This window comes from Cupressus sempervirens, chromosome 9 (genome assembly GCF_028749045.1).
Source record: "Cupressus sempervirens isolate cs-2001-9-10 chromosome 9, ASM2874904v1, whole genome shotgun sequence".
Classification (NCBI taxonomy): domain Eukaryota; kingdom Viridiplantae; phylum Streptophyta; class Pinopsida; order Cupressales; family Cupressaceae; genus Cupressus; species Cupressus sempervirens.
The window spans coordinates 791,989,038-792,014,430 of NC_143126.1; the positions used below are offsets into that span (position 1 = coordinate 791,989,038).

Genomic DNA, 25,393 nt, shown 5'->3' on the forward strand with positions numbered 1-25,393 from the left:
GAATCAGCTTAGCTTCTTCCTATCTTAATAAAGTTTAAAAAATATCATAAGCTAACTGAGAAGTTAAAGTAGGAATAGCAAGCTGTGCATGAATATTAGTTATAAACTGTTGAAATTGTCTAGGAAGACACTTTTTAAGAATAAGATGAATTAAACGAATGTCCTCTAATTGAACACCTAAGGCAATAATTTGGCTTTTAAGAGAATCAAATTTTAAGAGAAATTCATCCATACTTTTAAAATCTGCATACCTAAGATCTTCAAGTTGATCCTGCAACTGTATTTTGCGGTATTCATCTCCACTGTCATACTTAGTTTGCAAGATGGACCATGCATCATGAGCTTTAGAACAGTGAGCAATTAACACATATAAATCTGATATAATGGAAATACCAATTAACCCTAAAGCTTCTTCATTTTTAGATTTTCAAGTATCTTTCTCGTCTTGGGTAGCCGCTGAACCAGGTTCAAGAGAAGGATCAATGGCTATTTCAAAGAGGTGTTTAAAACGAAAAATAAATGAGATATGAGTTTTCCAAGAATGATAATTAGAATAATTAAGTTTATTTTTGGAATTAAGGTTGACATGATTACAAAAAAAATCCTTTAAAAAAAAAAAAAAATTCCTAGAATTGAAAATCAAATTAATTAAAAAAATGATGTGTTTTATATAAAATTAATAATATATATATATATATATATAAAAATTAGAGTAAAAAAAAAATTATAAAATGAAAAAGTTTGTTTTGTTTTGGTTTTTAAAAGAAATGAATGAACAATTCTTTTTTTTGTAAATAAACTTTTTTTAAAAAATAAATCTTTTTTTTTTAAAGGTTCCTTGTAAAAAAAAATCAAACAAGATTGTAAAGTTTTTTTTTTTAAAGAGTAAGAGCGGAGTTTTTTTTTAAAAAAAAAGGCGGTTCAAATGAAGATAAGGATAAGGGGGGAGCGGAGCAGATGGCATGGCTGCACAGGCGGTGGGTGATGCGTGGCCTAAACGCAGGCTGCACCGAAGGGTTTAGGTCGGGCTGTGCAGATTGCTAACGGCCTGTGGTCGGAAGTAACGAGTGGAAGGTGGTGGTGGGAGTGGTGGGTCTATCTTTCCTATGCATGGTGGAAATGTTGAAATCAGTTGCAAAAAAAAAATGACTGAGTTTCCCGTGCGCAGCAGTGGGCGCAGGGGCTGGGCGCAGGTGGCGCGTGGCGGCACTGATCTTATGGTTAGCACTGCATGTGACGGTGCTGAGGGCGTGCGGGGTTGAGAAGGCACGCGGGTGGCACGTCCGCCCACTAAAAATTTGAAATAAAAAAAAACTCGTGCTACGCGTGATAAGATATTTAAATGAATTTAAGTTTATGTGTTTGCAAATGGATAAAAAATATTTCAAAAAAAATTACAACACACCAATATAGATTATAGTATGAAAAAAAACATTTTTTTTTTTTTTTTTTAAAAGAGTAAGAAAATTATATACTTATTGAAAACTTAACCCATGTAATACTTCTTGTTTTGGTGGCATGCCTTCCAAAACAAGAAAAAAAACTAAGATTTTATAAGAAAACCCTTTGGCGGCAAGCCTTCCAAAGAGGGTTAGTAAAGAAAATTAATATGAAACCTGCATACACAAGATATGTTAAAATGAGCTAAAACCACAACACAAACTTCTTCTCTCAATAACGTCTCCAAATAAGGTGTGCTCCAATGAATGGCAACCTTCAACACAAAACTTAAAACAAGGATTAGATTGCCAAGCTCTGATACCATGTAAGAAATGATAATATTGAGCAAGGAACGAGAAACAACCCAAGTAAGTTAAGTGTGAAACAATGTTACCATAAGATAAGAAAAATCCAAGAGCATACACCAAGATGGTTCAATAATGGAGACAAGGACTTATAAGGGGAAAGCAAAGAAAACCCCTTGTGAGTATTATGAATGAAGGCAAATGCCTAGAGAAGAGAGAGAGAGAGAGTGTTGGAGAAAAAGTAGCTCAATACAATAACATCAAGTGCTAAGAGTGTAGAAGAAAGAAGGAGGAGCATCTCTTATATAGAGATGAGAAAGGAGTTGCATTTGTAACTCCCATTTCTATGAATGCCACATTCATAATAGGTGTGTGCAAAGTGTCACAATCCTCTTAAGGAGGATAAACTAAATAAAGAAATAAAAAAGAGTTGTCCTTACATGTGGAATAGAGGACAAACAATGACATGTCCTCCACATGTGTAAAAGAGGACAAACTACATTTAGGGACCCTTGGAATATCCAAATTAATATATCCAAGGAAAGATTAACCTTTCTAACATTCTTCCACCTTGAAACTTGAATAAATTTGTGTACATGCAATATTATGATGAGAAAGTTTAGCTGCATCATCAAAAATATGTCTTCTTCATGTCCTCAACCTCAATCCTTAGGATATCAACTCTACTAAGAGATATAACAAGTTTACCAGAACATGCCTCTGTAAACTCTATCTTAGAATAGACATCACAAAAACTTACATAAATTCTTCTAGACTTATCCTTTCCACTTATGATGTTAATTGCATATACCAGATGCTCAAAAGTATCTCCCATATCCTCGGGTGGTTATAATGCTCAACTAGTTATTCATACCAACTTGATCTTTCCATTGTTCTTCTGTCAAATACCACCAAAAACTTGCTATGTTGACATCAATGAAAAACTCAATCATGAATATAACATATCATCATAGTAGTACTCCCCCATAGGAATATCATCAACATTCATGCTTCCAACTAATCTCCCAATGTTGCAACAATCTCCCCCTTTGGCATTGACGAAAACATAGATAAAAAAACATCTAATTCCAAGAATACCAACAAAAGACTATTCATCTTCAAATCCTCTTCATCAATCATTCTCCCCTATTTACATACCTCGATGTGCTCTATACCAAACTATCATTCTTCATGCTATGCTTATGCCAAACATCTTCCTTAGCATACTATATTTCATGCCAAACTTCTTGTCTTTAGCATAATATTTTTCATGCCAAACTTCTCCACCAATTATTCTACATCAAACTCCACAAAAACTTACTAGCTTGAGTGTCAAAAAGACCTATTCAAAATTACATTAACAAGAGTCCTAGATGACTTTGTCCATTACAGATACTCCCCCATACATGAAGCATCAACATTCAGTCTAGACAACAATGGTACTCTATTACCCTAGACTGATGCACACTTGCATCTTCTACTTTGATGTAGGAAGTGGCATAACCCCAAGCATACCTCACAAATACTCAAAAGTCTCTTTGGGAAGAGGCTTAGCGAATATATTTGCAATCTTCTCTTTAGTTCTCACATACTCCAATCTTATTTCCTTTTCTGCAACTTTTTCTCTCAACATATGATACTTAATAGATATGTTCTTAGTCCTCAAATGTAATACTGGGTTCTTAGACATATTTACCATACTTGTGTTGTCACAATGTATAACAAAAGGTTCACTAATTTCTATTCTTATATCCTTCAGCATCTACTTCATCCAAATGACTTAATTGCAATTATTTGCTACTGCAACATACTCTACTTCTATTGTACTTTGAGATGTACAATCTTTCTTCTTGCTTAACCAAGAAACCAATCTTCCTTGAAGAAATAAAGCTCCTCCACTAGTTCTTTTTCTATTATCAATACTGCCTACCTAATCTACATCAATATAAGCACTTAGAGTGAAATCATTAGATCTATCATACCATAATCCAAACTCAGATATTCCCTTTAGATATCTAAATATCCTTTTCACTACTACATAGTGTGCTTCTTTGGGATCAACCTAGAATCTTGCAACAATTCCAACTGCATTTGCTATATTTGGCCTTGTGTAAGCCAGATATTGCAAACCTCCAATCATAGATCTATACTTCTTCTGCTCAACAGTAGGTGTCTCATCCTTTGTAGATAACTAGTGTCTAGTTACCATAGGTGTTCTAATGGGTTTGCATGTTTCCAAACCAAACCTTTTCAATAAATCCTTCAAGTACTTACTCTAAGAAATAAATATTCCTTCTTTTTTCTGTATAATTTGCAATCCTAGGAAATATTTCATCTCTCTTATCATACTCATTTCAAATTCTTTTTTTATTTCTTCTAAAAACTTCTCACTTTCTTTATCATTTGCTCCAAATATGTTGTCATCAACAAATATTATGAAAATCATCAAACCATCATTAGTTTCTTTCCAATATAGATTACTATATGCCATACCTTTGTTATATCCAAGTTTTTTCACATTCTTATCCAAGCTTGCATATTAGGTTTTGGGTACTTGCTTCAATCCATACAATGCTTTCCTTAGTCTGCATACTATGTCCTTGTCATCTATCAAATGACATCCTTCAGGTTGTTCAATGTATACCTCTTCTTCAAGTTTTCCATTCAAAAATGTTGACTTGACATCCATCTAATAAACTTTGAATTTCTTCTATGCTGAATAGGCTAAAAATAATCTTGCTTCTTCTATTCTAGCCACTGGAACATAAGTCTCCTCATAATATATTCCTTCTTGTTGTGAGTAACCTTTACATGCCAATCTTTCTTTGTTTCTTACAACTTCTCCTTGCTTATTCATCTTGTTCCTAAATACCCATTTAGTTCCTATCACATTCTTTTCTACTAGTTTGGGGACCAATTCCCATGTCTCATTCTTTTCTATCTAATCTAATTCCTCTTTCATAGATTGCTTCCAATAGTCATCTTTACATTCTTCATCTACATTCTTAGGCTCAACTTGAGATATCAAGCATAGTTCTTCATTTACTCTACTTCTTGTCATCACATCTTTGTCTTTTCTTTTGATGATCTATTTGGATGGGTGATTCTTTATCATGTTCCTTCTTGAAATAGGAGTTTCTATCTAAACTATTGGCTCTACTAAAAGTTTTAAGTTGTTCTAGCCTTGGCTCTCCTTCATTCTACAAATCATTGTTAGTCTCAAGAAATACCTCATCATTCCTTGGCTTAGTAACAACATCATCATCTGAACTGTAATCAACTATTCTCTCTTGTATTATGAATTTCTCATCAATTCTCACATTTTCACTTTCCATAATAGTCTTAGTTCTCTAAATATAACATCTATAAGCCTTTCTTTTTAATGAATAACCAAGAAACATACCTTCATCACTTCTAGCATCAAACTTACCAATGTCATCATCTTATTTATGTAACACTTACTTCCAAATATTCTGAAATATTTAAATATAGGTGAATGACCAAACCAAAATTCATAAGGTGTTTTTTTGTGTCCTTCCTATCTTGCACTCTATTCATAGTGTAGACTATTGTATTCAAAACTTCTCTCTAAAATGTCGTGGGTACATCATTCTCTTCTAACATAGCTCTTGTAGCTTCTATAACTGACTTGTTCCTTCTCTCTACAATGCCATTTTGTTCAAGGGTTCTTAGAGCTAATAGCTATCTTTTAATTCCATTTTCTTCACAAAACATGTTAAACTCATTTGAAGTAAATTCTCCTCCTCTATTTGATATTAAACATTTAATCTTCACACCAAATTCATTCTTAACTCTATTCTTGAATATCTTGAACTTTGCCAAATTCCTCAAATTCTCTTTAAGAAATGAAACCCACATCATTCTAGAAAAATCATCAACTAAAATCATAAAATAACTTTCATCATAGAATCTTTTAGTCTTTTTAGGACCAATGAGATCTGTGTGTACAATCTCTAGCTTCACTGTAGTAGTAAACTTCTTACTAGGAAAATAAGTTTTGTTATGCTTTGCCAAAATACACTCCTTGCAAATTGTGTTATTAGGTTTTACAATCTTTGGAAAATCTCTCACTACAAACATTCTACTAGTCCTCATAATACTATTAAAGTTTTTATGAAAAAATCTCTTATGTCATAACCATTTATCATCTACCTTTGCAACCAAACATGTCATTTCAATAAGATTCAACTGAAATACATTACCTCTAGATATGGTTCTCGTTCCAATTACCTTTCCATCTTTGTCTTTTCTATAAACTACAGCTGGTAACCTTTGTCTACTAGTTGTCCAACACTCAAAAGATTGTGCTTCAAACCATCAACAAATTATACATCCTTAATGTTAGTTTTACCATCAAAATTTATAGATCCAATACCTTTTTGTTAGCATGCTACATTGTTTCCAACTTAGACAATTCCTCCATCCTGACTTTTGAAGTCCAAAAACTTGTTCATGTCACCAGTCATATGATGTGAACAACCACTGTCAATTATCTAATTTGATTTATTCTCAACCTATGATACAAAAAAGTTACCTTTTCTAAAATTTATTCTTTAATTGCCACAAATCTAATTTCATCATCACAAGCACTTAATGCTTGTTCATCAGAATCATTATCTTCTTTTGTATACAAAAATTCTCTATCTTTTCTAGGCTTATGATTTCCCTTATAATTTTTCTCCCTTTTAGGACACTTAAATTCATTATGAAAAAATTCTTTACATGTCCAAGAAACAAAAAAATTCATACCTTCTAGTTCTCTTTTTGTAAGTAGATCAATACCTTCCTTTATCTTTATATCTTCTTCTTATCTATAAATTCAATACTCTACTCTTTACACAAATCTGATAACTCACTAAGAATTTCCATTACTCAGGTGTCAAAATTTCCTCTCCTAGATATAGGACTATCTTCTCTCAATATGTTCACCATGGATATGTCAAAGTTGTTACAATTCTTTCTTCAAGGAGCTAATGCTTTGATACCAATTGTTAGAAACAATAATCTACCAAGATAACTGAGAAGCGGGGAGGGGGGTGTGTGAATTAGTTATCCAACAATTAAAACATCTATCTTCATTAAATAAACTTAACCATTCATCAAAATTTAAAAAAACCATAATAAGATGCACATAGACAATTACACCAAATATGTTGACTAGGGAAACCCTTGATCAGAGGGAAAACCTCAATGGGAATGATGCCCATAAGATGATGTACTAATATAAATATTCCTTGTTAGAGGATGTACCCTGTTAGGAGTCCATTACAACATTTAGTACAATGAGTCCCTATTAGGAGACTTTAAATCCCTATTAGGATATTCCAACCCTATTAGAAGTTTTACCAACCTTGTTAGGAGTTGTGGTACAATGTATGCAAGAAGAGCCCACTGCCCAAACATACAATTTCAACTACAAGAAGAGCTCATTGCTCAAAAAAGTAATTTACTATTATCTTCTACTTTTCTATGTTCTTTCTACTATCCTATCAACAAGAACAAACACTATTAGACCTTGTAGACTAGGTCATGAACCGTGGATCTAAATACCAAACCTTAGATCACTCCACAAAACCTTGGCAATGAAGTTTCCTTCACTTCCACACTACTCTGTTGAACTTTGCATTACACACTCTTTGCTGCTTATCATCTATCTTTAAGTCATACCATCACCTATTATGATAAAGGAAAATGTCCTTCCTTTATATTGAGTCCATAAAACAATTCCATGAGTTGGTTTTTAGACCTTCTCAATTAATTATTATAAGATCACATTAAGAACACATTACATTTAGCAATAACCCTAATCTTCTACCTTGCAACTTGAATAACTTTTCATACATGAAATATTATAATGAGAGAGATTAGCCACATCATCACCAACATGTCTTCTTCATGTCTTTAACCTTGATCCTTAAGATATCAACTTTGCTAAGAGATATAATAAGTTTACTAGAACATGGCTTTGTAAACTCTATCTCAAAACAAACATCACCAAAAATTACATAACTTCTTCTAGACTTATCCTTTCTACATTTAACATTAACTACATATACTAGATACTCATAAGTATCTCCCATAACCTCAGGTAGTTATAATGCTCAACTAGCCATCCATACTAGCTTGATCTTTCTGCTTTTCCTCTATTAGATACCATAGAAAACTTGCTATGTTGACATCAATGACAAACTCAGTCATGAATGTAACATATCATCATAGTAGTACTCCCCCATAGGAATATCATCAAAATTCATGCTTCCAACTAATATCCCAATCTTCCAAAAGTATTGTCAACAACCTATTTCTCAAAGCATCTACCACCTTATTATTTGTGCCCTTTTCATGTGAAAGTGTAGGACTGCAAGAACTCCATCCATTTCATGTGCCTCAAACTTAGCTTCTCATGTGAGTTGATGAATATTAAGGCTTGGTTTTATATAAAGACAACAAACTCATTAGGAAATAGGTAATGCCTCCACTTCTTAAGGGTTTGAACAAGTGAACAGAGCTCCAAGTCACATGTTGAATACATTTTCTTAGTTTCATCAAGCCTCTCACTAAAAAATGGTACTAGTTTGCCCTCTTGACTTAAAACCACTCCAACAGCTATGTTACTAGAATCACACTCCACCACAAATTGCTTCTCAAAGCTAGGAGAAACCAATATTTTTTGAGTTGCCACTTCTTTCTTCAACCTCTCAAAACTATCATCTACTACTTTGGTCCATCTGAACTTGGTCTTCATTCGTCTATTGGTGTCATTCATGGGTGCACAAATCTCACTAATTTCCCCACAAATTTCCTATATAGCTATTCTAGGCCGAAAAAAACTCTAACCTTAGTAGTAGATCTAGGAGTAGGCCAACTCAAGATTTCCTCCACCTTCTCCTTTTCTATTTTCAAATTCCCTTGAGATACCCATTACCCATTTTTATCACCATGCAAAATGGATAGGTTGACAAGGCATATTTCTTAGGGTGGTGAGAATAATTTTTATAACTCATTAATACCCATGAAATTAGGGGATACATAAAGGGTTGATCATTCTTTATCATTATATCCCTAGGTTTTAATCTTCCAAATCTGCATACCATATGGTCACACAAATTTTGCTATAATCTTCATATTCTACAGGTCCCATTTTGTCACAAAATTAGAAGAATCATGAAGGCCTTTGATCTTCACCGGATCAAAGGTTGTCTCTTTGTTACTAGTGAAAACTACAAGTTCTTTATCCATAGTGACAAGGTGAAGAGTGGACACATTTCATGGTGGACCCTCTTTCCTTAGTTTTGGAAGAGTGTATCGTACATCATCCTAGCCATTGATCTTTCCAAGATCATTGGTCCTTGCTATGTCATCATAGAAAGCTGCAAGGTATTTATCCAAAGTGACATAGTGAGTGCTTTCAACATAGATATATGGGGTCAAGTTCAAATGGCGGGCTGCAATATGACGAGTGATGTCAATACATGTTGACATATAGATGAATTCCCATTGGCCAGAGGAGTCGATGGTGCAAGAAAACTTCAACCTTCAATGTTTGTAGATCTTAGTTGGTCCAATGGATTTCTCTTTGTCATTATAAGGAGTTGCATGTTCATTATCCATGGTGAAAAAGTGATGAGGTGACACATGTCTAGGTTCTGATGCTATGATACATGGTTTTTCATATGGTCATAGAGCTATTTTTATGGTCTTGTGACACTATGATACAAACGATATTTCCAACAATTATAAGATCATGAGGCTAGGGTTTTTAGGGCTTCCTCTTAGTATGTCATAAGTTGATAATATCAAGAGATCAAGAGTCAAAGTTAGGGTTGACTTTTCAATTACATGTATGATTTTGCTAGGTTGACCAAAGGTAGCACACCCAGCCTATCATGTTGTAACATGTGGATATGTCTCAACACTTAGTTAAGTTTTACCTAGGGTGGCATAGTATCATGTTGAATGAAGCAGTGTGGGTTGGCATCAATTGAGGGGACGAGTTGGTGGTCCAAATGACCCAACCTTAATAAATATCTGATCTACATTTGAGTATGGGGATGATGGAGATCAGATTAGATTGCTTCTGTGATATGATCACCAAGTAATATATGATATTTTATGGCTATTAATGTTGTGCTAGTGGAGTGGTTGTAGATTTGATATTCAAAGGACACAAGAAGAAAAGGGTAGTTAAAGTACTCCTACAACATGTAGCACCTGTATTTGTCATGATAATTCTCCTAGTGTTGCCCATAATGGGAGGTGTAAAACTTAATGGTGACTGTAATTCTCTATGATATCTATACTCTTCCATTTATTTTTTTGACATGGTCCCTTCCCATCTAAAGCTTGTTACAATCCAAGTCTATTTAAGGATTCTGAAGATGTGGAGAAAGGGATAGTATTTTTGAAGTGTTATGCAAGATAGCACTATCGAGATCTCTTAGGAGTCCTTCATGCTTTTCTTGACAAATCACTTTATTTTTACAGTCAATCTGGATAAATTTTGTTCAATGACCTTTGATATTTGAATGAAGGAATACTCTTAGAACCCTTATTTTGTTTTCTTGTGGCTTAGGTTTATGATTTGATAGAATTTCTTGATATTTCCTCTTTTGAATCCTTGGATTTGATCTCAACTTTAACTATAAGTGGGATTTGATTATTCACATGGGTTACAAGCTGAGATACTCTATCTCCATTAAAATTGTGACATTATGAATGCTAGCATTCCCTTTAACATCTTGTCTAAATCGCATCCTTCTTGTGAAGTATTTATATGTGAATGATTCTTTGCAATATTGAGTTCTTATTAGCTGTCTGGAAATGTTCATTGAGTTAGACCAACAACATCTTCATCCTACCATTTGGTGTATCACACCTTTTATTATTTCCATATTTACTTCCCAAGCAATCCTTCTATTATTAAATAGATTGTTCTTTTCAATTTAACTCTTAAAAGCTCAAATCTGTGAGAAATAACTTGATACCAATAGTTGGATAATCTATCATCAGGTTGATAGGTTTCCTTTGAATTAAAAGGTACAACTCCCTTATCAATAATATTCAATGAACCTTGTTTTATTCCTAAACTAACTAGATATTTTCTTAACCTTAGAATGAAAGAGAAAAACCAAGCCATCCCTAGACAGAACTAACTCAAGTAGAGAATTTAGTTCTACACCTAGCCAACCCCAAGAATTCACACTTCCTGTGACTCCTGGCATTGGTAATGTAACGTGAATGCTATGTATGCAAATGAAATGCAAAATGAAATGAAAGAGAAAGTTAAATAATCCCAATTCCTATAACTATAATTTCTACAAATACTCTAATCTACAACATATTCATTATTCAACATGAGATGCAAGATGATGCCCAAAACTAAAAATAACAATACTATGATTGATTATAATCAAAAGAGAAATAACTAAATGCGCTAAGTCAAAATTAAACCCCTATTGCCTCAAACATCACAAATAAGAATACTCAAATTTTATCTACTCATAGCTTATGCTAAATCTATTACAAAAACTCAAACTCTTAACATGCATAATGAAAATGCAAAATACTAAACTAAGTTCCTTCTCGCTACTCCAGCTCTCTATCTCTTGCAAAAAAGAAGAACCTCTCATAGTAGCAAATATTTACAATAAATAGACTTCTTCATAACCATTCAATTCTCCAATGGCAACCTTTTTTTTCTATTGCCTATAACTATTTCTTCCCAAAGATTCTCTTTACATTCTAATTGGTTTCTTCTGGTGACTTTTTAGTTTTGTAACTAACTCTTGTCTCTTTGATTTCTCATCTTTTTCCTTTTGAAAATTGACATAATTATAAACTATGATTTATAAGGATATACATAAACATATTTAAATTATGTTTGGACAAATGATATGAAAATATATTAAATTCAAATCCAAACTTTCATTTGGTGGTCAGACTAAAAAATAAGTCTACCTATAAACTTAGGTCCCATTGCGGGTGGCATATCTTTTGATTCCATCATTGGACTGGGCTCAGCTTTGGATATGTTTTTCCAAAATAATTATCTTCATTTTGAGTAGAGAAATTTTTGAAATAATGTTGGATTAAAAAGATATTTGATATTGAGTGCCAGTCTATATGACTATTGTAAAATTAGAATTGATAAACTAGAGTTTCCATCAACTCCACTTTCACATGCTCTATAATCCAAATTTCTTCAATTTGTTGAAGCTATTTTCTAGTATTCTATCTTTCATCCTTACCATGCTGATTATCTACTAATTTTTTTGGAGTGAGTCTCTAGAATGCTTGTGGTGGAAAATCCTAAATGGAGGCTGGAAAGCGCACCCAACCATCAATTTTTGATTTCCATGTAGTGGGAAAATTTTTGATGTAAATTTATTCATAAATTACTTTTCTAGAGAAATCTTGATACTAGACCCCATATATCTTCATTGTGGATTGAGATTTTCCTTTACTCTCCTTATGTGGAAAACTAAACTTTGATTGTGAAAGGCATAGTGGAAAATGAGTATTCTACTACGCTTTTCCCTTTGGTGGAAAATGAAACATTTGCTTCTCCAATGGAAAATCTAAAAATGACTACAACAGGCATAGTGGAAAATGAGTTTTCTACTATTTTTTTCCCTTTTGTGGAAAATGAAACATTTACTTCTCCAATGGAAAATGTGAAAATGACTGCAAAAGGCATAGCGTAAAATGAGTTTTAAGCTATGCATTTTTCCTTTGGTGGGAAATCTTGAGTCAACTAATCCATTGTGGAAAATTCAAGAAGTGCTTCTCCATGGTGAAAACATGAACTTTGACTTCGAAAAGCATAGCGAAAAATGAATTATCTACTTCTTTAAAACTTTGGTAAGATTTTCACCATTCTTCTTCCACATCTACATATTTGGACTCAAAAAAAATTCAATCCTTCATAGAAAATTTCTTAGAATCAAGGAATACATCAACGAAAATTTATCACAAGTGGTGAATTAATTTTTTTTTAAATTGGGAAATTTATCGCTTTTTTCCCCTCAAGTTTATTTTCCTATTTGAAGAAGTAAAGTTAGTGAGATATCAAGAGGAGTCGGTCTATAATCCAAATATTCACACCTAACTTAGGTATTCCCCACTACCTAGTAGTGTTTCCATGTTACTTGAAGTTGACTAAGTTAGAATTTGGTCATAGGTGCAACTTTTAGAGATAACAATACCACTTACCCAAATATACTAGCTCCTCCTTCATGAACTCCCTGTTTCCAAGGTTCATAGTCAACTTTTCCTCTTGAAGCTTCCTCAACACCATTTATAGGTGCTTCATATGCTCCTTTATCTTGATGAAGATGAGGATGTCATCTAGGTATAAAACAACAAACAATCCTATATAGTCATTCAAACCCTCATTCATGACTCTCATGAAGGTACTTGGTGCATTAGTAAGGCCAAATGGCATTACCAACCACTCATAGAGACCCTCATTAGTCTTAAATGTAGACTTCCAATCATCACCCTCTTTCATCCAAATCTAATAATATCCACTTTTGAGATCAATTTTGGAAAAGTACCTAGCTCCACCTAGACAATCCATTAGATTTTCTATCCTAGGAATAGGAAATATATACCTAATTGTGATTCTATTGATTTCTCTATAATCAATGCACATTCTCCACTTACCTCCCCCTTTTTGGGTGCTAGCACAACTAGTACATCATATGGACTAATGCTCTTCCTAATCAACCCATGATCAAGAAACTCTTGGACTTGCCTTGCAATCTCCTTGTTTTTCTCTTGAGTCATCTTGTATTTAGCTTTTTTTGGTAGTGATGCTCCAGGTATGAAGCCAATTTTATGACTTATAGATCTCTTTGGAGGTAATATTTGTTGTGCTCCATCAAAAATTATATCCTTGAATTGATCCAATAATTTTTGCACCTCTGTAGGTATAGGCGTTTGTGAAGATGACTTCTCCTTCTTGGGCTTCATCATGATGGAATACCCTACTCCTTGATCTTCCTCCAAGTCCTTGATGAATTATTTCCCACTCATAAAAAATGTCTTGCCATTTCTTTTTCTACCTTTTCTTCCTCCACTATGGACTATATCCTATAGGTGACCCCATCCTTCTTGGAAGAATAATTATTTTCCTTCCCATGATGTACTACCTCCATATCATACTGCCAAGGCCTTCCTAATAGCATATGACAAGAATCCATGGGAAGCGTATCAAATAGGATCTTGTCTTGATACTTCCCAATAGTGATGTCTGCCCATACTTGTTGATTCACTAGGATGTTTTGCTCTTTGTTCAACCAAGTCACTTTATAAGGACACACATGTGGTATCTTTGTTAGTCCAAGTTTTTTTACTACTTCTTCTTTTATTACATTATTAGTAGACCCTAAGTCTATGATTACTTTGCACACCTTACCTAGTATCTTGCAAGTAGTCCTAAATAGTTCTATTCTCGTCTTGGGTTCCTCCTTTACTGGTTCTTAAACCAAGACTCTCCTTAACATGAGATTTTTACCCTTCTCTATGACAAAGTCCACTTCACCTACCTTCAGATTATCTTCCTCTTGGATGTATGTGATTTTATTTTCTCCATAGGATGATGATGCCTTCTTTGGACATCTATAGGTAGAATGCCCCAACATGCCATAGTTATAACACTTCATATTGCTAAAGTGGGAGCCTCTATTGTTTTTACCATATCTACCTCTACCACCATTATTTGATCCTCCTCCTCTACTAGGGCCTTCCATTTGATTGGTCTTGCTGGCCTACTCATTCCATTTGGAATCACCATAGCCTTTCTTCTTATTAGGTCTTCCCCTAGATCCTCTTTTTGAGCCATCTCTAAAGTCTTTAACTCTGCCTCTATTTTTGGAACTTGAGTCTCATTTCTTTCTTAGTTTCTCTTCCACTTTTCTAGCCATTTGAAAACAACTCTGCAATGTGGTGAGACTAAATGAGCTCAACTCTTCCTTAATAGATCCCTTGAGGTTATTTAGATAACTAGCCCCCTTGATGCTCTCTACCTTTTGTACCCTTGACCTTAGAGCCAACATTTGAAACCCCTTAGTATAGGTACTTGTTACCTATTTTTGCCTCCCGCCAAAAATTTGAATTCAAATACTTGAGCCCACCCAATGATCATCTTCCATATTTAAGTATTATTTAAATGGCATGGAAATATACAAAAATAAAATATTTAAAGCTTTATGGTATTTCTTTTTTTACCTATATTATTTCTGCTTTCCTGCAACTTTCTGTGCCATTAGATCTTTGGCAATCCATGATGGGTGCTTTCCTGCATTCTCAAGATGAACTACCTTTACATAATGTGGGGAAGCCCCTTTGTGATGTGTGGCAAGTGAGAAAAACATTTTGTGTGGGCTGCAGAAGGGAAGCAAGGTGGTAGAGGTGAGCTAGCAGTTTGATTACTGCCTGCTTTCTCACATTTTGTCTTTTATTAGACTTCTTGACAATGTAGGCAAGCACCCTGGTGACACATGTCCTAATGACATCATAGAGGATATTTACGTGGGTTCAGAGGGCATGTGTTATGAGCACCATTATATCTCCCAAGATTAATGGTTGGTGCATGCTCGCAATACGAAGATGCAGGGATGTTAAGGAATGCAGGAAAGCACCCCATTGTTGTGTTTCTTTGTGGGGCCAAGTTGATTTTGTATGCCACTGGGTGATGCCAGATGGGCTAGGTTAGGCTGAGTCAAAGGCTAAGTGGTTCGTGGGCCCAAAAATTTTAAGGGGCAAGCACAGTATGATAAGATATTTCATGACTTCCTTGCAATCTAAAGATGCAAGGTAATTAAGTAATGTAGGGAAGCACTTGAGGGACACGTGTCCTTGCGGGCCCAGGGAGATACATTACTAGTAGTATCTAGGGAGAATTCGGGTGTTATTCTTAGTACTACTAGCCTTTGGAGGCATCTAATCAAACATCATGGCTACTCTAGTGCAAATCTACTAGTTTGAAGAAGAAATAGTGTTAGTATGCATAAAGGTCATCTCTGATCTTTTATGTTTTCAAGATTTTTCTATGAGATTAGTTAATTGAATGCTTTATCATGGGTTCTTTTCATAGAATCCTTCCCACCTTTCCCCATATCATCAAGAGGCTATCCCTCATCCCCATCACCCCCTACATCAACCTATCTAGTCTCCCTTGGAACCTTGTAGTGATCACATGTCAAAGGTAGGATTACTATATGATCACTTAGATAGCTTGGGTTTCAAGTTTGCAAAACTTGGAAGATTTTTTAGTTGTGTTGAAAATCCATACCCAGATACAAATTATGGGGATTTTTCTCACATTAGACTCATTATGACTGTTTGGAATGAAGAGTTGCAAAATGACAGGGAGACATGGGATGATGAACCTCTTGTTTGTAGCATGGTGTTTGAGGTTCATGATATTTTTGAGTTGGCTTATCATGTTCCCCTTAGAATGTAGTAGAAGGAGAGGGAGAGATAGAGACATTTTGAAGAAAACCTTGCAAGGCAAGTTGCTATAGCAAGAGAGGGGGAAATTAGGCTCCAGTCGGCTCATTTTCAAGCCAAGGAGGTAGATGTCCCCCTTTTCCAAAATATGTCATCCCAAGCTTTAAGAAGCCCCATCCCTCACAAGAACCTACTATTGTAGCCCCTCCACCCCCTGTAAGAGAGATTTGGATTAGTCATGAACCCCTCAGACCTATCACTATTTTCTTATTTCTAGGTGGGTCAGTTGTATGGACTCCTGATGGTCCGAATATGGAGTTTTGGGAGAGTGAATCCAAACCCACAAAGATTCCATGTGAGGAGTTATAGTCTGCTGAGGATAACAAAGAGGAGGTTGTTGAGCCAAAGGAAGATGACCAAATCCTCTTATTTGAAGAGCTTCCCTCTTTTTTTGAGAAAGAAGAAGAAGACAATAAGGTTGTTCCTCCCCTTGAGGAACAAGTCATGGCTTTTGAGCCCTTGCTAGTGAATGAGGATCTAATGCTAGAGAAGGAAGAGAATCATTTTCTGCAGTAGAAAACCCTCTATGATGTGGAGGATGGACAGGAAAGCCTCAAGGATAGCTTTATCCTTGAGGAGGAATATGCTAACTTGCATGAAGTTGCCCCTCAACCTATGCATGTCTTTGCAACTATAATAGAGGAGATCAATGATGAGGATGATCTTTTGGATGAGTTGGATGCTATCTGCTCTTCCATAGATATTGAATCAGTATCTCCTATATATGAGGGGCATGTTCCACAATAGCAACAAGTGGAAGGTCACACCATACTAGTAGATCCAAAGGAAGTGGTTCATGGGCAGCATGAACAAGATGTGGAAAAAAGTTGTTTACAAAAAAAGTAGGAGCCACTTCTGAACCAATTGAAGAATACCATTGAAGAGCATAGTCAAGTGGTCAAGGATGATTCCTCTGGCCATACACCATCAAGAGGATACCCCATAAGGTATCTAGCTCTGCAAAAAATCAACAAGTTACCCCCAATCATGCTCACTCTAGAGCATGAGGAAGATTATCACATGGAGGAGCAGGTATGTTTTCCTCCATAAGGAAACACCCTAGTGTTGGAAAGCTTCATTTTTTTCAGCATTGGGGAGGAGGTGTTCCATGCAGCAGTATGCTTGTCATACCTACTGATTCACCTGACTTCCATTATGCATGGAACAAGAAACCAATCAATAAGGAAGGGCAGCTATTTCAACAAACCATTGAATGGGTTTGTTTGACCCCTCTCTTTGTAAATATTTGTATATATTAGTGTAGTTTTCTTTCTGTTGGTTTTTAGCTTTCCAAGAAGTGCATGAGCATAAGTTTCTCTCTATGAGGTAGCAATTTATTTTGAAGTTTTGAAGGTTGTAGAAGGTTTTCTTGGTCTCTGGTTCCAGGAGCAAAGACAAAGCTTTCAGGGTTTTTTTCTCATAGAGGTAGGGTTAGGGTTTCATAATGCACTGATCCAAATCTTTTATGACTCTATAGCCCAATGGATGCATAAGGTCACTAGTCATATACATAGCTGGCTTGCATCCCCTCTAAGTCACTAGAAATGCTACCTTTTTTTTACCTCTCGCCAAAAATTTGAATTCAAATACTTGAGCCCACCCAATGGTCATCTTCCATATTCAAGTATTATTTAAATGGCATGGAAATATCAAAAAATAAAACATTTAAAACTTTATGGTATTTCTTTTTGTTTTTTTATTTTGTTTCTACTTACCCATAACTTTTCGCAACATTAGATCTTTGGCGATCCACGGTGGGTGCTTTCCCACATTCTCAAGATGAACTACCTTTACATAATGTAGGGAATCCCCTTTGTGACACATGGTAGGTGAGACAAATGTTTTGTGTGGACCGCAAAAGGGAAGCAAGCTAGCAGAGGTGAGCTGGCAGTTTGATTGACACCCACTTTCCCACATTTTGTCTTTTGTTAGACTTCCTAACAATATGGGCAAACGCCCTAGTGACACATTTCCTAATGACATCACAGAGGATATTTACATGGGTTTAGAGGGCACGTGTTATGAGCACTATTAGATCTCCCAAGATCAATGGATGGCATATGCCTACAATACAAAGATGCAGGGATGTTGAGGAATGCGGACAAGCACCTTGTTATCGTGTGTCTTTGTGGACTCAGGTTGATTTGGTATGTCACAAGGTGATGCTAGATGGGTTAGGTTAGGTTGAGTTAGATGCTAAGTGCTTTGTGGGACCAAAAATTTTGAGGGGCAAGTGTAGTATGATAAGATCCTTCACAATCATTGATCTCATGGAGATCAATGATTGGCACTTCCTTGCAATCCAAAGATGCAAGGTAATTAAGCAATGCGAGGAAGCACTTGAGGGACACATGTCCTTGTAGGCCTAGGGAGATACATTATAGCGAGGGCATTGGCAGTGAGAGCTGGTAGTTATGAGACCATTGTGTTTAGAGTTGCAAGGTGGCATAGTTAGTTGGTCAGCCGTGTGGACACTCTTGCAGGGTGGCAAAATGAAATTAAGTCATTGGTCCACGTGGCTCATCTCGATGGCAAGATTTGTTTGACTTTTTCACTTTGCTAACTAATGAGCCAAAAATGAGGGGAATCAAGTTTTCTTACATAATCTAATCTTCATGATCAATTCCAACCACTCCCAAGTGAATTTTGCACTTGGTAAATGAAGAACACTCCACCACCTCTGATCATATCCATCTACTTGGTTAGAATGGTTTAATGGGATCATTTCTATTAGGATCTTACTTTAACAAAATATCAGATTTCATTATATCTAGATCTATGCCCAGATAATATTTTCTATAGAAACTTAATGGTAGTGGTTGTGAAGTAACTTTAGTTAGAGGAAATCTCAGTTATTCTTGAACTATAAAGGCAATCTTTGTAGATTTTTTTCTGGTCGACTCTTCTCTATTTTCTTTGATATTGCTCTACAATTTCACTATAAATCTCCTTTGCCTCTAAATTGTATGACATTCTTATCTCCTTCAGCCATTGATGTGAAGTACAAGAACTATTTGCCTCTCATTGGTGTATTGTGGATATCTGCAATCTTGCATGACTGTATCTCTTTTGGCCTATGAATGGTATATAAGTGAATCCTCTCTTTCCTTGCATCATTCATTTGAGTTTTCTGATTTGCATCTAATTGTTAGATTAAAGCAAGTTTGGATGTGTATATATTTTGTGTCATGATGGTTCAATAGTGCATGAATGGGAAAAGATTGGTTTGAACACTCTATTTTGGTGCATCACCCCCTTAGGTTAGAATAGGTAGATTTGCTTCTATGCATTCCTTCTTCCTTTTCCTCTCCAAGAGTAGCTAGGTGCACCTTGATAGTAAAGGAAGCTAGCCTTCTCTGGAGACTCAACCTCACAATTCAAGTCCCACAGCTTGGAGGTTGTTTCCATGTTTCACAAGGTTGTCCTTAGGTAAAAACTTTGGACATGGGTGCAAACTTTTGTGACAATAGTAACCACATCATGATCCTTCTGATTGAGATTCTACCTCTTCTTGTGAGTCTAAATATCATAGTCTTCTATCAAATAGGTTTCTTTTCTATTTGCCACCATACCCTTCTAATTAGCTATAGGCTTCTTCCCTTCACTCTCTCTTTCCTCTTGCAAAAACTTCCACCATGTCAAACCTTGACCTTTCACTCTAGATTTTACAAGCCTCACATTTTGGGCCCCTTTTGTCCCCTCACACTCAAAGTAGTTTTCAATACTTTCAATCCATTCTAGGATGACCTCTACATTTATCTTGACATGGAATACTAAAAAATTTTCAAGTTTATTTCTTCCAAACTCCTTGAGAGCTTTGAGGAATGGTTCTTTCTCATGAAGTGGAGGATCTAGTTCAAGTGTTTCATCATCCAAACTCACCTTCTCTTTACCCCTACTAAATTCTTCATCTTCCCTAGCTTGGAATGCATCTTCCATCATATTTAACTTATCTTTCATCTCCTTTATGGAGTCATGAAGAAGTCTAGTCTTCTCTTTCATGAAATTATTTTTCTCATCCACCTTTTTTGCCAACTCTACATTGGTACTCATCTTTTAAGATCCACTTGACTTAATGGAATACAACATACCACCACTAGCCATAATCTTATGGCTATGACACCAATTTTATGGGGAGTTTCTTCACTTTAGATATTTCTTTCTCTACAAAGGCTACTCTTATCCTACTTAGGGTTACTATCCAAAACCCCAACCTAGAGAATTCCTTCCAAATCCCCATTCACTAAGAAACTCACCCAACAATTCTAATTTCCTTCCCCTACCTTTAGTTTAACAACTATGAAATATTTGATTTGGAGTACCAAAACTTGACCAAGAGTACCAAAAGGCCAAAATAAAGCTTGAACCACCATTATGACGTTCTTGACACATTTCCTACCATTCAACATCATTCTGTGAGTTTCACACACCCTCAACTCCCAAATTGCCCTTTTTTCTCTTGTAGCACTAAGAGCCCCTATTAGCCCTCCTAAAAAAAATGAACAAGCTATGAATTCCAAAAACCCTTAATAAGGCCACTTGGTGTCTTAAAGACTTTGGTTCTTAAAGACCTAGGCTTGAAGATTTTCTAGATCTTAGGTCTATGTGATAAGCGTACAATATGACTCTAGGAAACCCTTGTTTTAAGGGTTTCAAAGTCAATGATAATGAATCTTTCATAAATGGTTTCAAAATAAACTTCCAACCTTCTCCTCTAAGTTATGAACCCTTAACACCCTAATCCTTCATTTTCCAAACAAGATTTTCTCATGCCAATCCATTATTCTCACCAAAACATCACTTCAAGTTTTCATTGCACCTTGCCAAGCCATCATTGCTTGCCTAGGGCTCACTTGAAAAATTAACTAATGTCCTTGTAAAAACCCAAAAATCATTATTTACATTATTTAAAGGGATATTTATTGATTTCCAAAAGCCATGATGTTTTGACTAAGGAATTTCAAGCCATGGCCATTTTACTGCTGGGAAGATAAAACTGGACAAAAGGAACACAAATTTTAACTAATTTTATTAAGCCTAAAAAATGAGTAATAAAAGACAAAAAAAGTATGAAAATAATAAATTAATGGTCTTAAGACACTATTCAATCCAAAACAATAAGTTTTTCAATCCAACTTCTTTATTTGATCCTTTAAACCACGTTTTTTGTCATACAAGGATCTCTTTTAGAATGTGTTGTTTATACAATCAATTGTTCAACCCCTAGAAATGAGTTGAAGAATATTTAAATAGACTCCCTCTTCCATCTTGGCTTTTTCTTTGAGCCATAACTACCCATGTAGTTCATTCTTCAAAACTGTGCAAAATGTTTCTATGCAATTTTACAAAAATTGCAAAGTTGCTAATGAGCAACTTTTGCAATTTTACAAATTGAGCCTTCAAACTTGACTAGCTTGTTTCAAAATATCCTAAAATGAACTCAAAACACTGAAAGACCATTTTTTAATACATCTTTCCCCCTCTTAGGTATTTTTCTACATTTTCCCTTATTTGAGCTAATATAAGCAATTTTTGCATATTAGGGCCTAATTGACAAAACCTGACTTACATTCCAATTCCTACCTATTTAGACCTCCTAAACTTACCTTGGGACTTTATTTCTATTCCTTATTTACTCAATAGTTTTTTTTAGAAAAAATGAGTTAGGGTTTCACCTTTACCCCTAGGTGCTCCTACACCACTATGCAACTGAATTTCTTGGATTTTTAGAAATCTCCTACTCAATGCATCTGCCACCTTGTTCATCTTCCCTTTGTTATTCTTGATTATGAAGGTGAAATATTTTAGAAACTCCACACATTTGAAGTTCCTATTACTCAACTTTTCTTGAGTATTGATGTAGCTAAAATCTTGATTGACAATAAACACAAAAAATTCCTTTGGCAATAAGTAATGTCTCCAATTCCTAAGAGGCTAAACTAGGCATAGAGTTCTAATTCATAGGAGGAATACTTATTTTTGGCCTCATTTTTTTTTTCACTAAAGAAGGATACTATCCTACCTTCTTGACTTAACACTTCCCCTACTATTAGGCTACTTGCATCACACTCTATGGTGAAAAGTTTCCCAAAATTAGGAAATTACAAAAAAAGTTGATCAACTACTTGTTTCTTTAGCATTTCAAAAGCTTTATCTGCTTCTAAGGTTCACTTGAATTTAGACTTGACCCAAAACTTTATGGTATCTAGCAAAGGTGCACATATGCCATTAAAATTCCCAATGAATTTTCTATGAAACTAATCTAGACCATAAAAACTTCTTATCTCGGTCAATGTAGTTGGTTGTGGCTAGTTGAGGATAGCAACAATCTTCTCTTGTTCCATCTTCAAGGACCCCTTTGACACCACAAAGTCCAAATATAGAAGCTTTTAGAAGAAATGACACTTTTCAATGTTTATAGAAAGCTTCTCCTTATGAATTGTTTGTAATGCTACTTCCACATGTTCGATTAACTCCTTCTTTGTCTTGTTGAAGATGAGTATATCATCTAGATATACAACACAAACCTTCCAATTAAGTCTTTAAGAACTTCATTCATGTGTCTCATGAATGTGCTAGGAGAATTTGAGAGACCAAATGACATCACAAGCCATTCATATAGCCCATCTATTGTCTTGAATTATGTCTTCCATTCATATCCCTCCTTAATCCTTATTTGGTGATATCCACTCTTCAAGTCCAACTTTGTAAAGTACATTACCCCTCCAAGACAATTCATAAATTCCTTAGTCTTGGGTATGGGAAACCAATAATTGATTGCGATCTTATTTATATCCCTTGAATCTATATTTTGTTTCCATTTTGCTCCCTTATTAGATTCTATCATAGTAGGGACTACACATGGGATTATGCTTTTCTTGATCAAAGCTTTATCCAAAAGATCTTGCACTTGTCTTGCTACTTCTAAGTTTTGGTCTAGAGTTAGCTTATATGCTTCCTTATTTGGGAAATATACACTAGGAAAAAGGTCTATTTAATGGATTATAAACCTTATAGGAGGTAACATGATAGTAGTACCATCACTACCAATGTCTTTTTACTTTTCAAGAAATGATTGGACTTTTATAGGAAAGGAGTCTTTAACCAACAGGTCTTTTCCTTTGGACTTCAAAATATCTGCAAAACTTTAGCTCTCTTCATCCTTGAGATCTTTGATAAATTTCTTTCTAAAACACACTAGGAACCTAGGGTTGTGGTTCTTCTCCTTCCAAAAAAGATTAGATTTTAAAAGTTCTACATCCTTTCTTGAATGATATGGAGGTTTCCTTCCCATCATATATTGAATCTCTATAAAACTGTTAGGGTCTACCTAATGGCAATGGAAAAAATACATATGTAAGATTTCACAAAATAACCTATCCTTGTACTCTACAATGGAGAAGTCAATCAAAGTCTTCTCATTCAATAAAATGCATTGACCCTTGCTGAGCCAAGTCACCTTGTATGGATTCACATGGGGTATCTTAGTTAGTTTAAGATTTTTAACTACCTCCACTGATATTATGTTTTTAGTAGAGCTTGAATCTACCACCACCTTGCAGACCTTCCCAAGAATCTTAAATATGATTCTAAACAAATCCCTCCTATGCTTAGGTTCATTAGGATCTAGTTTCTTGATCAATAGCCTTATAAAACATAAGGCTCTCACCTTTTTTTAACTCTATATGATCCACTTTATTCTCCTTATAAGTAGAGTTATCCTCTTGATCATATGTCACTCTTTTCTCATGGTTTGAAGAAGATATATTATCAAGGAATCTATATGTTGGATGGTCTAGTTTACTATATTTATAAAAATTCATACTAGCAAAGAAGGAGTTAATTTTTCCTAATCTTCTACCCCTATTAGAACCTCCTTGGTTACCTCTCCCTCTACTATAACCACCTCTAGGAGTGCTTTTAGTGGCTTGCTTAATGAGCTTGGTCTAATGTTGTTTCCTTTTATGATTACCTCTACCTCGACATCCTCCTCTTTTTCCCCTATGATTCCTTCCCTTGAGTCTATCCTTGAAGATAGATTCACCTTTCTTTATATTCTTAGCTTCCACCTTTAGGGCTAGTTGATGGCACCTTTGAATAGTAGTAGGTGTCCATAAACTTAGCTCCTCTTGGATATTCCATTTTACACCCTCAATTACCTAGCCACCTTTATTGGATCAACCTCTTTCTTCTTATATCTAAGGAATAATCTATAAAACTCCTCTCTAATGTCTTTTTGTTTAAGTCCTTGGCTCCTCTTGTGGAGTTGAATCTCATAGTCCTTTGGGGGAAAATTATCCCTTAATTTGGTTAGCATTTCTTTCCAATTGTGATGGGGACACAACCCAAGCACAGAATGGACACAACAAGAAAAGGGAGATTGTATTAACTGTGAAGATAAGCTAGTACATTTAGTACAGAGAAAATAGACTTCAAAACATTCCCTAAGGGCTTACAATAGCACAAAACTGGAGATAAGTTCTCCCTTTGGTACCTCCTCTCAATTTCCACTCTGAACTGCCTTTTACAATGCCAAAAGTGTCCTTAAATAGACCCCGAAGGGTTAGGGACTAGGAGTACATTCTAGAAAGTGGTAGTAGGCATCCACCAACCAAGTAGAAGGCTCCAGAAGTTGCATTAGAAGTTGGTGCAAATCTAGAAGAATCCAAAAATGGTAATCAAACTTCCGCGAGGCATAACTTTGGAACCATAGCTCCAATTGACAAGTTGTTTACATTTTCAAAAAGCTCTCAAAGTGCTCTATAGCCCTATGGATGTGCTTTGCTTGTCCCCCATTTTTTGGCCCTTTTTGAGGTCATTTAATGCCCCTAACCTGACTTTGAAGCATTCTTAGGAGGTCTCCAAAACCCAAAAAACTGTGATAAATTTCAAATCGTGGGGCCTTTTGACCTGATTCTTTTTCTGGAATGCTATAAATTACATTTACATTCATTTGGCCAATTTACACCTCCTAGTTCACCAAAATTATTGCTCAATTACATACTCCTATTTTTTTGGCATTTATACGTATCCCAAGGTGTTCAAATACTTTATCCTAGAACACTAATAGTGGAACTGTGAGAGTTGGAACCTTTATTTGACCTAAATGCGTA

The 25,393-nt window shown here is 35.2% G+C and overlaps 1 pseudogene; it reads left to right on the forward strand.

Annotated features, from left to right (window-relative positions):
• The first annotated feature begins 1,145 nt into the window (after positions 1-1,145).
• Positions 1,146-25,393, forward strand: part of LOC149541093 (uncharacterized) — a 158,906-nt pseudogene continuing 134,658 nt past the window's right edge.